Source organism: Rana temporaria, chromosome 2 (genome assembly GCF_905171775.1).
Source record: "Rana temporaria chromosome 2, aRanTem1.1, whole genome shotgun sequence".
Classification (NCBI taxonomy): domain Eukaryota; kingdom Metazoa; phylum Chordata; class Amphibia; order Anura; family Ranidae; genus Rana; species Rana temporaria.
Genome location: NC_053490.1, coordinates 287,988,569 through 288,000,394, shown reverse-complemented (window position 1 = coordinate 288,000,394; position 11,826 = coordinate 287,988,569). Strand labels below are relative to the sequence as shown.

The 11,826-nt window shown below is 51.3% G+C and overlaps 1 non-coding gene across 1 annotated transcript; it reads right to left on the bottom strand.

Moving 5' to 3' along the window:
* Window positions 1-875: 875 nt before the first annotated feature.
* On the bottom strand, window positions 876-947 carry TRNAG-UCC. The gene has a single exon. It is a non-coding gene; the product is annotated as a tRNA-Gly (tRNA).
* Window positions 948-11,826: the final 10,879 nt, after the last annotated feature.

Genomic DNA, 11,826 nt, shown 5'->3' with positions numbered 1-11,826 from the left:
TCAGCGGATCGGTTTCAGCGGATAGATTCTATGGTGTGTACATTCCAGCGGATATTTCCGAATTCCAGGAGATAAAAATTTGTTGACATGCCAACAAATCTATCCGCTGGAATCGGATCCCACGGATCGATCCGCTGGTCTGTACAGACTCACCGGATCGATCCGTCCGAGGGGATCCCCCGCATGCGTCGTAATGATTCGACGCATGCGTGGAATTCCTTATATGACTGCGTCACGCACGTCGCCGCGTCATCATCGCGGCGACGGCGCGACACGGCATCGCCAGAGGATTTCGGCGTGGATTTCGATTCGATGGTGAGTACACTCCATCGGATGGAAATCCGCGCAAATCCTCGAGAGGATTTATCCGCGGATACGGTCCGCTGGACCGTATCCGCGGATAAATCCTCTCGTGTGTATGGGTCCTAACTCGCATTCATATATTAGGGACAATTTTTTTTTAGATGGAAGCCAATTATCAGCATATCTTTGGAGCGTTGGAGGAAACCGGAGTACCCGGAGGCAACCCACGCAGGCACAGGGAGAACATGCAAACTCCAGGCAGGTAGTGTCGTGGTCGGGATTCGAACCAGCGACACTTTTTAATGCTAGGCGAGAGTGCCGCCCACTGTGATTCAGAGGCGATTCAGTTCGCATGTGCAGCACTATATAAGTCTTTCACTCACTCACTGTGCGGCCCGATGCTCTCTGGTGTATATATGATGTGTTTAGATGCTCTCTGGTGTATTTTTGATGCATTTAGATGCACTCTGGTGTGTTTTTGATGCGTTCATTCTGTATTCCACCGCTAATATATACTCAGCATTGACCTTGTATAGTGCTTTTCCCTCTGGGGACTCCAAGTACTTGGAGATGGCGTTGGCCGGGAATCGAACCCGGGGCAGCTGCTGGGAAGGCAGCTATGCTCACCACTGCACCACCAACGCAAGGTAGCATGTCTTTGTAGTGTGGGAGGAAACCGGAGTATCCAGAGCAAACCCACGCAAACACAGGGAGAACATGCAGATAGTGTCCTGAACCAAGGACCCCCGTGCTGCAAGGCTAACCACTAAGCCTCTTTGCTGCCCATAAACAGCCTCTGTTCTCTAAGGCCCACCCCCGCAGAGCAGGGTACATGAGTTCACATGTCCACTCAAAGCGCCTAGAGAAAAAATCCAAACGTAACCTAAACGACTGGGGTGCAGCGGTTGTACCCAATGTGACATCTGTGTGGGTGCCGGTGTATGGCCCTGAACGCACCCAGGGTGCGTCCACAAAACGGCACCCGCATGGATGTCCTTTTTGGGGTAAACGCAGCCCCCACACAGGGTACAGATTCATACACATCATGTGAGTGAGGCCTTGGACTTCTCCATGAAGGACCTCACTGGTGGGAAGAGTTCTCATTTCCCCAGCAGAGAAAGCCTAAAGAAAGCTGGAAAGACTCCTCCCACCTCCTGAAGACAAGAAGAGTTCCAACCTCCCCTCATAGCTGGTGCAACACATGCCTAAAAAACATACTGGCCTCCAACCTCCCCTTATAGCCAGTCCAAAACACGCCTGAAAAACATACCGGCCTCCAACCTCCTCTCACAGCAGGTCCAACACGCCTGCAGGAAAATAAAGTCTATTGGCCTCCAACCTCCTCTTACAGCCGGTCCATAGAGTAGCACAATTAATAATTTTTTTTTTGTTTGTTTGTTTTTTTTTATTTTATTTTTTATTTATTTATTTTTTATTTATTTCTTTTATCTGGTTTCAACCCCCCTGACAATCTCCAATGTAGAGCTTGAGGATTCTTTCATTAAACAAGTGGAAGTCGCACTCTGGTGGCGTTTCTTTGTGGAAGTCGCTCTCTGGGGGACTGGCCTTGCCTGGGGGGCACTCATACTGTCTTTTATTTTTTCTATTTTTGTTTCTTTTTCTGGTTCTTTTTCCTTTGTCTGGTCTTTGAATTTCGTACTTGTTTTCGTACTTGTTTTCGTACTTGTTTTTGTACTTGTTTTCGTACTTGTTTTCGTACTTGTTATATTTCTTGTTTTCGTACTTGTTTTCTTTCTGACAGGGAGTGCCACTTTTTTGTGGAGTCTCGGTGTCATCGTCGCTTTCTGGAGGAAGCGTAGAGCGATCACGACGTTTTAGTGGAATCCTTGGGTGGAGGTATTTCTTTGATGCTTTCTGAAATAGACGGCTATGTTTTCGTCGAGGACCAGTTTCATCTTCCCTTCCTGGAGGAAGTGTAAAGCGAACATGACGTTCTGGTTTCTTTTTGTAGAATATGCCCTTTGGTGGCATCTCCTTGTAGAAATCGCCCTCCGGTGGCGTCTCCTTGTGGAAGTTGCCCTCCGGTGGCGTCTCTTTGTTGAAGTCGCACTCTTGTGGCGTCTCTTTGTGGAAGTCGCACTCTTGTGGCTTCTCTTTGTGGAAGTCGCACTCTTGTGGCGTCTCTTTGTGGAAGTCGCACTCTTGTGGCGTCTCTTTGTGGAAGTCGCACTCTTGTGGCGTCTCTTTGTGGAAGTCGCACTCTGGTGGCGTCTCCTTGTGGAAGTCGCACTCTGGTGGCGTCTCCTTGTGGAAGTCGCACTCTGGTGGCGTCTCCTTGTGGAAGTCGCACTCTGGTGGCGTCTCTTTGTGGAAGTCGCACTCTGGTGGCGTCTCTTTGTGGATGTCGCTCTCTGGGGGACTGGCCTCGCCTGGGGGGCACTCATACTGTCTTTTTTATTTTTTCTATTTTTGTTTATTTTTCTGGTTCTTTTTCCTTTGTCCGGTTCTGTGATGATCGAGGGTTCTTCCGGTGGAGTCACCTTGTGGAAGTCGAACCCTGGAGCGGCCCCGTCCGGGGCGCACTCTGTTGGAGCGGCCCCGTCCGGGGAACACTCTATTGGAGCGTCCCAGTCCGGGGCACACTCTGTTGGAGCATCCCAGTCCGGGTCGCACTCTGTAGGAGCATCCCAGTCCGGGGCGCACTCTGTAGGAGCGTCCCAGTCCGGGGCGCACTCTGTAGGAGCGTCCCAGTCCGGGGCGCACTCTGTAGGAGCGTCCCAGTCCGGGGCGCACTCTGTAGGAGCGTCCCAGTCCGGGGCGCACTCTGTTGGAGCGTCCCAGTCCGGGGCGCACTCTGTTGGAGCCTCCCCGTCCGGGGCGCACTCTGTAAGAGCAGCCCCGTCGGGGGCGCACTCTGTAGGAGCGGCCCAGTCGGGGGCGCACTCTGTAGGAGCATCCCAGTCCGGGACGCACTCTGTAGGAGCGTCCCAGTCCGGGGCGCACTCTGTAGGAGCAGCCCCGTCGGGGGCGCACTCTGTAGGAGCAGCCCCGTCGGGGGCGCACTCTGTAGGAGCGACCCCGTCCGGGGCGCACTCTGTGGGAGCGACCCCGTCCGGGGCGCACTCTGTGGGAGCGACCCCGTCCGGGGCGCACTCTGTGGGAGCGGCCCAGTCCGGGGCGCACTCTGTAGGAGTGACCCCGTCCGGGGCGCACTCTGTAGGAGCGACCCCGTCCGGGGCGCACTCTGTAGGAGCGACCCCGTCCGGGGGGCACTCTGTAGGAGCGACCCCGTCCGGGGCGCACTCTGTAGGAGCGACCCCGTCCGGGGGGCACTCTGTTGGAGCGACCCCGTCCGGGGGGCACTCTGTTGGAGCGACCCCGTCCGGGGCGCACTCTGTAGGAGCGACCCCGTCCGGGGCGCACTCTGTTGGAGCGGCCCAGTCCGGGGCGCACTCTGTTGGAGCGGCCCCTTCCGGGGCGCACTCTGTTGGAGCGGCCCAGTCCGGGGCGCACTCTGTTGGATCGGCCCCGTCCGGGCGCACTCTGTTGGAGCGGCCCCGTCGGGGGCGCACTCTGTTGGATCGGCCCCGTCGGGGGCGCACTCTGTTGGAGCTGCCCCGTCGGGGGCGCACTCTGTTGGAGCTGCCCCGTCGGGGGCGCACTCTGTTGGAGCGGCCCCGTCGGGGGCGCACTCTGTTGGAGCGGCCCCGTCGGGGGCGCACTCTGTAGGAGCGGCCCCGTCCGGGGCGCACTCTGTAGGAGCGGCCCCGTCCGGGGCGCACTCTGTTGGAGCGGCCCCGTCCGGGGCGCACTCTGTAGGAGCGGCCCCGTCCGGGGCGCACTCTGTTGGAGCGGCCCATTCCGGGGGGCACTCTGTAGGAGCGGCCCCGTCGGGGGCGCACTCTGTAGGAGCGGCCCCGTCGGGGGCGCACTCTGTTGGAGCGGCCCCGTCGGGGGCGCACTCTGTTGGAGCGGCCCCGTCCGGGGCGCACTCTGTTGGAGCGGCCCAGTCTGGGGCGCACTCTGTTGGAGCGGCCCCGTCGGGGGCGCACTCTGTAGGAGCGGCCCTGTCCGGGGCGCACTCTGTTGGAGCGGCCCAGTCGGGGGCGCACTCTGTTGGAGCGGCCCCGTCGGGGGCGCACTCTGTTGGAGCGGCCCCGTCGGGGGCGCACTCTGTAGGAGCGGCCCCGTCGGGGGCGCACTCTGTTGGAGCGGCCCCGTCGGGGGCGCACTCTGTTGGAGCGGCCCCGTCGGGGGCGCACTCTGTAGGAGCGGCCCCGTCGGGGGCGCACTCTGTAGGAGCGGCCCCGTCGGGGGCGCACTCTGTTGGAGCGGCCCCGTCCGGGGGGCACTCTGTAGGAGCGGCCCCGTCCGGGGCGCACTCTGTTGGAGCGGCCCCGTCGGGGGCGCACTCTGTAGGAGCGGCCCCGTCCGGGGCGCACTCTGTTGGAGCGGCCCCGTCCGGGGCGCACTCTGTTGGAGCGGCCCCGTCGGGGGCGCACTCTGTAGGAGCAGCCATGTCTGGGGCACACTCTGTAGGAGCGGCCCCGTCGGGGGCGCACTCTGTTGGAGCGGCCCCGTCGGGGGCGCACTCTGTAGGAGCGGCCCCGTCGGGGGCGCTCTCTGTAGGAGCGGCCCCGTCGGGGGCGCACTCTGTTGGAGCGGCCCCGTCGGGGGCGCACTCTGTTGGAGCGGCCCCGTCGGGGGCGCACTCTGTAGGAGCGGCCCCGTCGGGGGCGCACTCTGTTGGAGCGGCCCCGTCGGGGGCGCACTCTGTTGGAGCGGCCCCGTCGGGGGCGCACTCTGTAGGAGCGGCCCCGTCGGGGGCGCACTCTGTAGGAGCGGCCCCGTCGGGGGCGCACTCTGTTGGAGCGGCCCCGTCCGGGGGGCACTCTGTAGGAGCGGCCCCGTCCGGGGCGCACTCTGTTGGAGCGGCCCCGTCGGGGGCGCACTCTGTAGGAGCGGCCCCGTCCGGGGCGCACTCTGTTGGAGCGGCCCCGTCCGGGGCGCACTCTGTTGGAGCGGCCCCGTCGGGGGCGCACTCTGTAGGAGCAGCCCCGTCGGGGGCGCACTCTGTAGGAGCGGCCATGTCTGGGGCACACTCTGTAGGAGCGGCCCCGTCGGGGGCGCACTCTGTTGGAGCGGCCCCGTCGGGGGCGCACTCTGTAGGAGCGGCCCCGTCGGGGGCGCACTCTGTAGGAGCGGCCCCGTCGGGGGCGCACTCTGTTGGAGCGGCCCCATCCGGGGGGCACTCTGTAGGAGCGGCCCCGTCCGGGGCGCACTCTGTTGGAGCGGCCCCGTCGGGGGCGCACTCTGTAGGAGCGGCCCCGTCCGGGGCGCACTCTGTTGGAGCGGCCCCGTCGGGGGCGCACTCTGTAGGAGCGGCCCCGTCGGGGGCGCACTCTGTAGGAGCGGCCCCGTCGGGGGCGCACTCTGTAGGAGCGGCCCCGTCGGGGGCGCACTCTGTTGGAGCGGCCCCGTCGGGGGCGCACTCTGTTGGAGCGGCCCCGTCCGGGGCTGTCTCCGTGTGAACGTCACATGCTGGTGGCGTCTCCGTGTGAACGGCACGTGCTGGTTGAGCCTCAATGTAGCTTTCACATTCTGTCTCGCTCACTGGGGCAGACCTGCCTTGTGAGCTGTCTCTGTAGTTAATACCGCGTACATCTGCAATTAAGAAGAAGAATGAGATTTAGCACCTTCACCTACATTTCTTATATTGTTTATACAACATCAAATTATAGAGAGAAAAGTTCAAAATTCCAAAATGACTAATGTTGGCCTTCATATAAAATTCTGGTTGCCTGGCACTAAAATGAATGGAGTCAGAAAGGGGACTGGTTCTTCACTGGTTCATGCCGGCCTCTTTTATTGTCATCCCTCGAATTGTTGCAGTGGATTGATACAGAAGAGGCCGGGACCTGGCACCGCTGCATTGCAGATTACTCCGCCACACCTCAAAGTGGAAAAAATAGTCCCCTGCACGTTTTGGATCGATTGCCATGCGATTCTGTCATGTGACAAGATCTTGCCATCTTTGGGGGGCCCATTAAGAATAATCTGAATGCTTGCTTCACATTTTCCCATGATTTAGAATTGCAGGCAGAATCCTATCACTTCTGCCGGCCATTCCAAATCGCCAATTGTGGGCGGGGTCTAAGGCAGAATTCCAGGCAAATGATGAAATAGTTACTGTCTGTCGGAGCCCTGCAGCAACTTACTGAGGCCCCATTTGTTCAGCGGGGGGGGGCATAAAGGGCCTATTTATTGCCTGTGGGGTGCATACAAAGTGATCTTCTGCACCGCAGTTCCCCATAATTAAATGTAAGCTTTGGCCTCTTCTATAATAACCAATCGGTGACAGGCTTGGATAGTAATTGTTGGGAAATCCAGCACTGCAGATTACGCCACCTGCACCCTAAAGACAGTAAATAATCCCAGCCTGTAATAAGGGGAGTGCAAAGCTTGTTTAAACAACAAATTGGTTGGCAGCTGTCAGGTGGTGGAATTGGCTCCCTGTATACGGTGCCAAGAATTTCTGTTTTCTGTTTGTTGTCCTGTAAACAGCAATCTGATGATTTTTTAAAAAATGTCCATTGTCATTGTCCATGGTAGAAAATATATATATATTTTTTTTATATTTCGCTCTATTTCCATTTTATATCGCGAAATATAAAAAATCAAGTGGTGAATAAATAACACCAAAAGAAAGCTCTATTTGTGTGAACAAAGCAACAAAAATTCCATTTGGGTACAACGTAGCATGACCGCGCAATTCTCATTGAAATTGCGAGAGCGCGGAGAGCTGCAAATTGGTCTGGGAAGGAAGGGGGTGAAGTTGCCTGGTATTGAAAAGGTTAATGGTGCCAAAACACACCAAAAAAATCTCAGCTTCTTTATGTGTGTTTTTGTACATGCAGGGCCGCCATAAGGGGGGTACAGGCAGTACACCTGTAAGGGGCCCGGATGGCAACCCCCTTTAAAAAAAAAAAATAATAATAATTTTTTTAGGGGTCCGGAGGTCCCCAGGGGCCCGGAGGCCCACAGGGCCCCATATGGCAACTCCCCTTTTTTTAATTATTTTTTTTATAAAAAAAAAAAAAAAATTTAAATATATTTTTATTTTATTTTTTATTATAGGGACAATCTTTTTTATTTTTTTTGAGGTCCGGAGGTCCACAGGGGCCCGAAGGCCCCCAGGGCCCCGGATGGCAACCCCCCCCTTTTTTTATTTATTTTTTATAAAAAAAAAAAAATTCTAATAAATTTTTATTTTATTTTATATTATAGGGACAATTTTTTTTATTTTTTTTGAGGTCCGGAGGTCCCCAGGGGCCCGAAGGCCCCCAGGGCCCCAGATGGCAACCCCCCCTTTTTTTATTTATTTTTTATAAAAAAATTATTTTTTTTCTAATATATTTTTATTTTATTTTTTATTAAAGGGCCATTTTTTTTTAGGGGTATGGGGGGCCCGGAGATCCCCAGGGCCCCAGATGACAACCCCCCCCCCTTTTTGTATAATTTTTTAAAATTTTTTATATATTTTTTTATTTATTTTATATATATATATATATATATATATTTATTATTATTATTATTATTATTATTATTATTATTATTATTATTATTATTATTATTAAAGGGCCCAGAGGTCCCCAGGGCCCCCGATGGCAACCCCCCCCCCTTTTTGTATATTTTTTTTTATTTTTTTATATATTTTTTTATTTTTTTTATATATATATATATATATATATATATATATATTTATTATTATTATTATTATTATTATTATTATTATTATTATTATTAAAGGGCCCAGAGGTCCCCAGGGCCCCAGATGGCAACGCCCCCTTTTTTTTATAAAAAAATACATTTTCTTTTATATTTTATTTCTTTTTTTTCATTTTTATATATATATATATTTTTTTTTATTAAAGGGCTCAGAGGTCCCCAGGGCCCCATGTGGAAAATCCCCTTTTTTTTTGCTGCCGCTTCTCAATTTCAGGCGGCAGCACCCCCCCCCCCCCCCCGGTTCTCTGCTCCAGGGGGCCCCATAATTCCTGATGGCTGCCCTGTGTACATGTGCACGGAATTGTCTTTATGAAATGTCAACAACATTCATTGTGTGTTTTGGCGCCAATAAAATCGCCTTCTGTTCTATGAATTCTATGAAAACAGATGATTTGGGGTGAAGGTGCCTTTGATCTGAGTGACTTATCCAGAGTACTTCTTGTATCGATCACTATGCTTAGTACTTACAAATCTCGGTGTCTGTGTCCCGGTGATGTCCATTGGCTTTACAGCCGGATCCGAAACATCTAACAACGGCTCTGAAGCAGCCGCGTACTAACGCTCGGGTCTTCTTTATTTTGGAGGGCTTTTTGGGGGTATCTGCAGGCTGGTCACTGATACCTCCTTCCATAGCTGCCCTTCCTTGGCTAGATTTCTCTTCGGTGTTTTTCAGAGAAAAAAGCTGATTACATTTAAATCGGTTCATTATTAAGAATAAAGAAACACACTTTAAATGTAAAAATAGAAGTCGCAATGAAATTCAATCGAATGAATTCAAATCCGATGAAATCGCTAGTAAAATCTCAGGAGAGATTAAAAACACGTCTTCACTGGTCAGTGAACACTCGGCTTCTGCTGCTTTCCCTCTCTCCCTCTCTGCACCTCCTTATAAAGACTCAGCTATTATGACATCACAGCATCTGAGTGTGTGTGTGTTTTTTTTTTTTTTTTTTTTAAATCTCAACTGCCAATTTTTCTTAAAGGAGCCTCGTCCTTGTTTGTGAGCTTTGTGAATTCAGCCTGTAGGCTCAGTATACGGCTCCTTTAAGAACATGTTGTTATTAGTGGGAATGCTAAACCGCTATTCTTATTTTTATTTCCGGAAGTTTTTTTGCTCTGCGTAACTTCTGCATACTTTCAGCTATTAAGACCATTCAACTTTTAAAATGTTCAGCTCTTTCAGCTAATGATGGGACTTCTTCAACTTTTTTTGTACTATTTATACTTTTTTAAATATTACGCTTTTAGACACTTTTTTTTAACATTGAAGTCAATGAGAACATGCTTTTTACCCCTTAAAGCGGGAGTTCACCCATTTATTTATTTTTTTACCTTTTTCCTTAGATTCCTGCTCGTTTTGTCTAGGGGAATCGGCTAGTTGTTTTAAAATATGAGCTGTACTTACCCGTTTTCGAGATGCATCTTCTCCGTCGCTTCCGGGTATGGGTCTTCGGGAGCGGGCGTTTCTTCTTGATTGACAGTCTTCCGAGAGGCTTCCGATGGTCGCATCCATCGCGTCACTAGTAGCCGAAAGAAGCCGAACGTCGGTGCGGCTCTATACTGCGCCTGCGCACCGACGTTCGGCTTCTTTCAGAAAATCGTGACGCGATGGATGCGACCGTCGGAAGCCTTTCGGAAGACTGTCAATCAAAATAGGAACGCCCAGTCCCGCAGCCCATACCCGGAAGCGACGGAGAAGATGCATCTCGTAAACCGTAAGTACGGCTCATATTTTAAAACAACTAGCCGATTCCCCTAGACAAAACGATCAGGAATCTAATGGGGAAAAGGTCATATATACGGGTGAACCTCCGCTTTAAAAGCTTCTCTGCAACCAAAAGTTTCAGCTCCTTCATACTTTCACCTACAGACACCAAACAAACTTTAAAACGTTCACAAAATATTTAGCTATCCGGCTATGACTTTTCAGTTTGATATCTTTTACCGTTTTTGTGAAAAAGCAGTTCAAGTTTAGTAATTTTTTCAGAAAATGTTATCGATTATAATGTGCTTCTATGGGGCTGATTTAGAGTGGATGATGACATCATTAGAGCACGGAGCGTTAAAAATAAAAAAATTATCTTTATAAAGGGGGAACAAATTGCTCTCACGCCCGCAAGATCTACTTGTCATACACAATTTATATATCAAAACGTAGGTATTTTTTTCTCGTTTCAGGCAATGTGCTCAGTTTTGTGATACGCATTTTACTTTTGGTTCTAAATGACAAAAGTTCCAAATTCTCTTCCATTGACTGTCATGTAAAAAAAATCTATAAATCTTCCAGCAAAACGCACACAGAACCTCTTTTTTAAATCGCTGCCATGCCCACATTTTTAAGATTATCAACATAAATTTTATACCGATACGTTCACAAAGGCTTTGTGTTTCTAACGTTGAAGTCGCTGTTTCGATAACATCTATGGTTGTGGATTTATTAAGGTTTGTTTGATGGGTTCTCTCAGTCATTTGGTGTGTGGATTAAAGCATTTGTAAAGGTATTTTTTCCCCCCTAAATAGCTTCCTTTACCTCAGTGCAGTCCTCCTCCCTTACCTCATGTGGAGAAAACCTCTTGAGGGGGGAGGGGCGACCAGGCAAGTCATGACACTCTCTCTATATTGCAGATAGAGAAAGGAGCTGTGTGTTATTAGGCATCCTGCTCGCCCCCTCCCCCCTCAAGAGGCTTTCTCCACACCAGGGAAAAAGCCTCGCATTACTGTTTGTAGTTACAGACAGAAGATCAGGAACGAGGACGAGGCGGGGGGAGCTGAAGGTTTGAGGGAAAAAAAACTGTTTGGAGGGTAGGGGAGGAACTCTATCTTGTACCCTGAGGAAACTACTTCGCAAACCCACCTGTCAGAAAGTAGCGAAGACCACCGAGCCGCGAATATGCGATGACGACCCCCTACCCTTGTGTCGGGCGGGGGAAAACCTTCAGTCTGGACTAGTGGTGCAACAGATATATTTTTTTTCTAACACCCTAGAGAATAAAATGGCGATGGGCACTGACTCTTATTTTGCTTCACAGTTCTTTATTTAAAATGTAGATTTCCTCCTGAAACTTCCTTTTTAAAGTTAAGATGCGTATTTTAAGTTGATAAACACGGTATATCCAAATAACACGCCTAAGCTCATCTCTTCACCACACACAGCCACAGGTTTTAACTACTTGGGACCCGCGCTATAGTCAATTGACGGCTACAGCGCGGATCCCAAAATCCAAGTGGACGTCAATTGACGTCCGCCCCTTTGGGCGCTCCAGAGCGCGCAGCGGGGAAAATCTGTGTTGCCCGTGTCCCTTGGACACAGCCAATTACAGATCGCCGCGAATGGCCAATCAGAGTGGCTGTTTGCGATGCGATCTGTGCGGCCAATGAGAGATGATCTCATATGTAAACATATGAGATCATCTCTCATTGCCGTTTTACACAGAGACAGCGCCCTATCTCTGGAGAGGAGACCGATCTGTGTCTCTTGTACATAGAGACACAGATCGGTCACCCCCTCAGTCACCCCCCCTCCACCTACAGTTAGAACACTATATAGGAAACATATTTAACCCCTTCCTCACCCCCTAGTGTTAACCCCTTCAATGCCAGTCACATTTATACTGTAATTAGTGCATATTTATAGCACTGATCGCAGTATAAATATGAATGGCGCCAAAAATGTGTCCGATGTGTCCGCCATAACGTCGCAGTCCCAATAAAAATCGCAGATCGCCGCCATTTCTAGTAAAAAAATAAGTATTCTGTCCCCTATTTTGTAAGCGC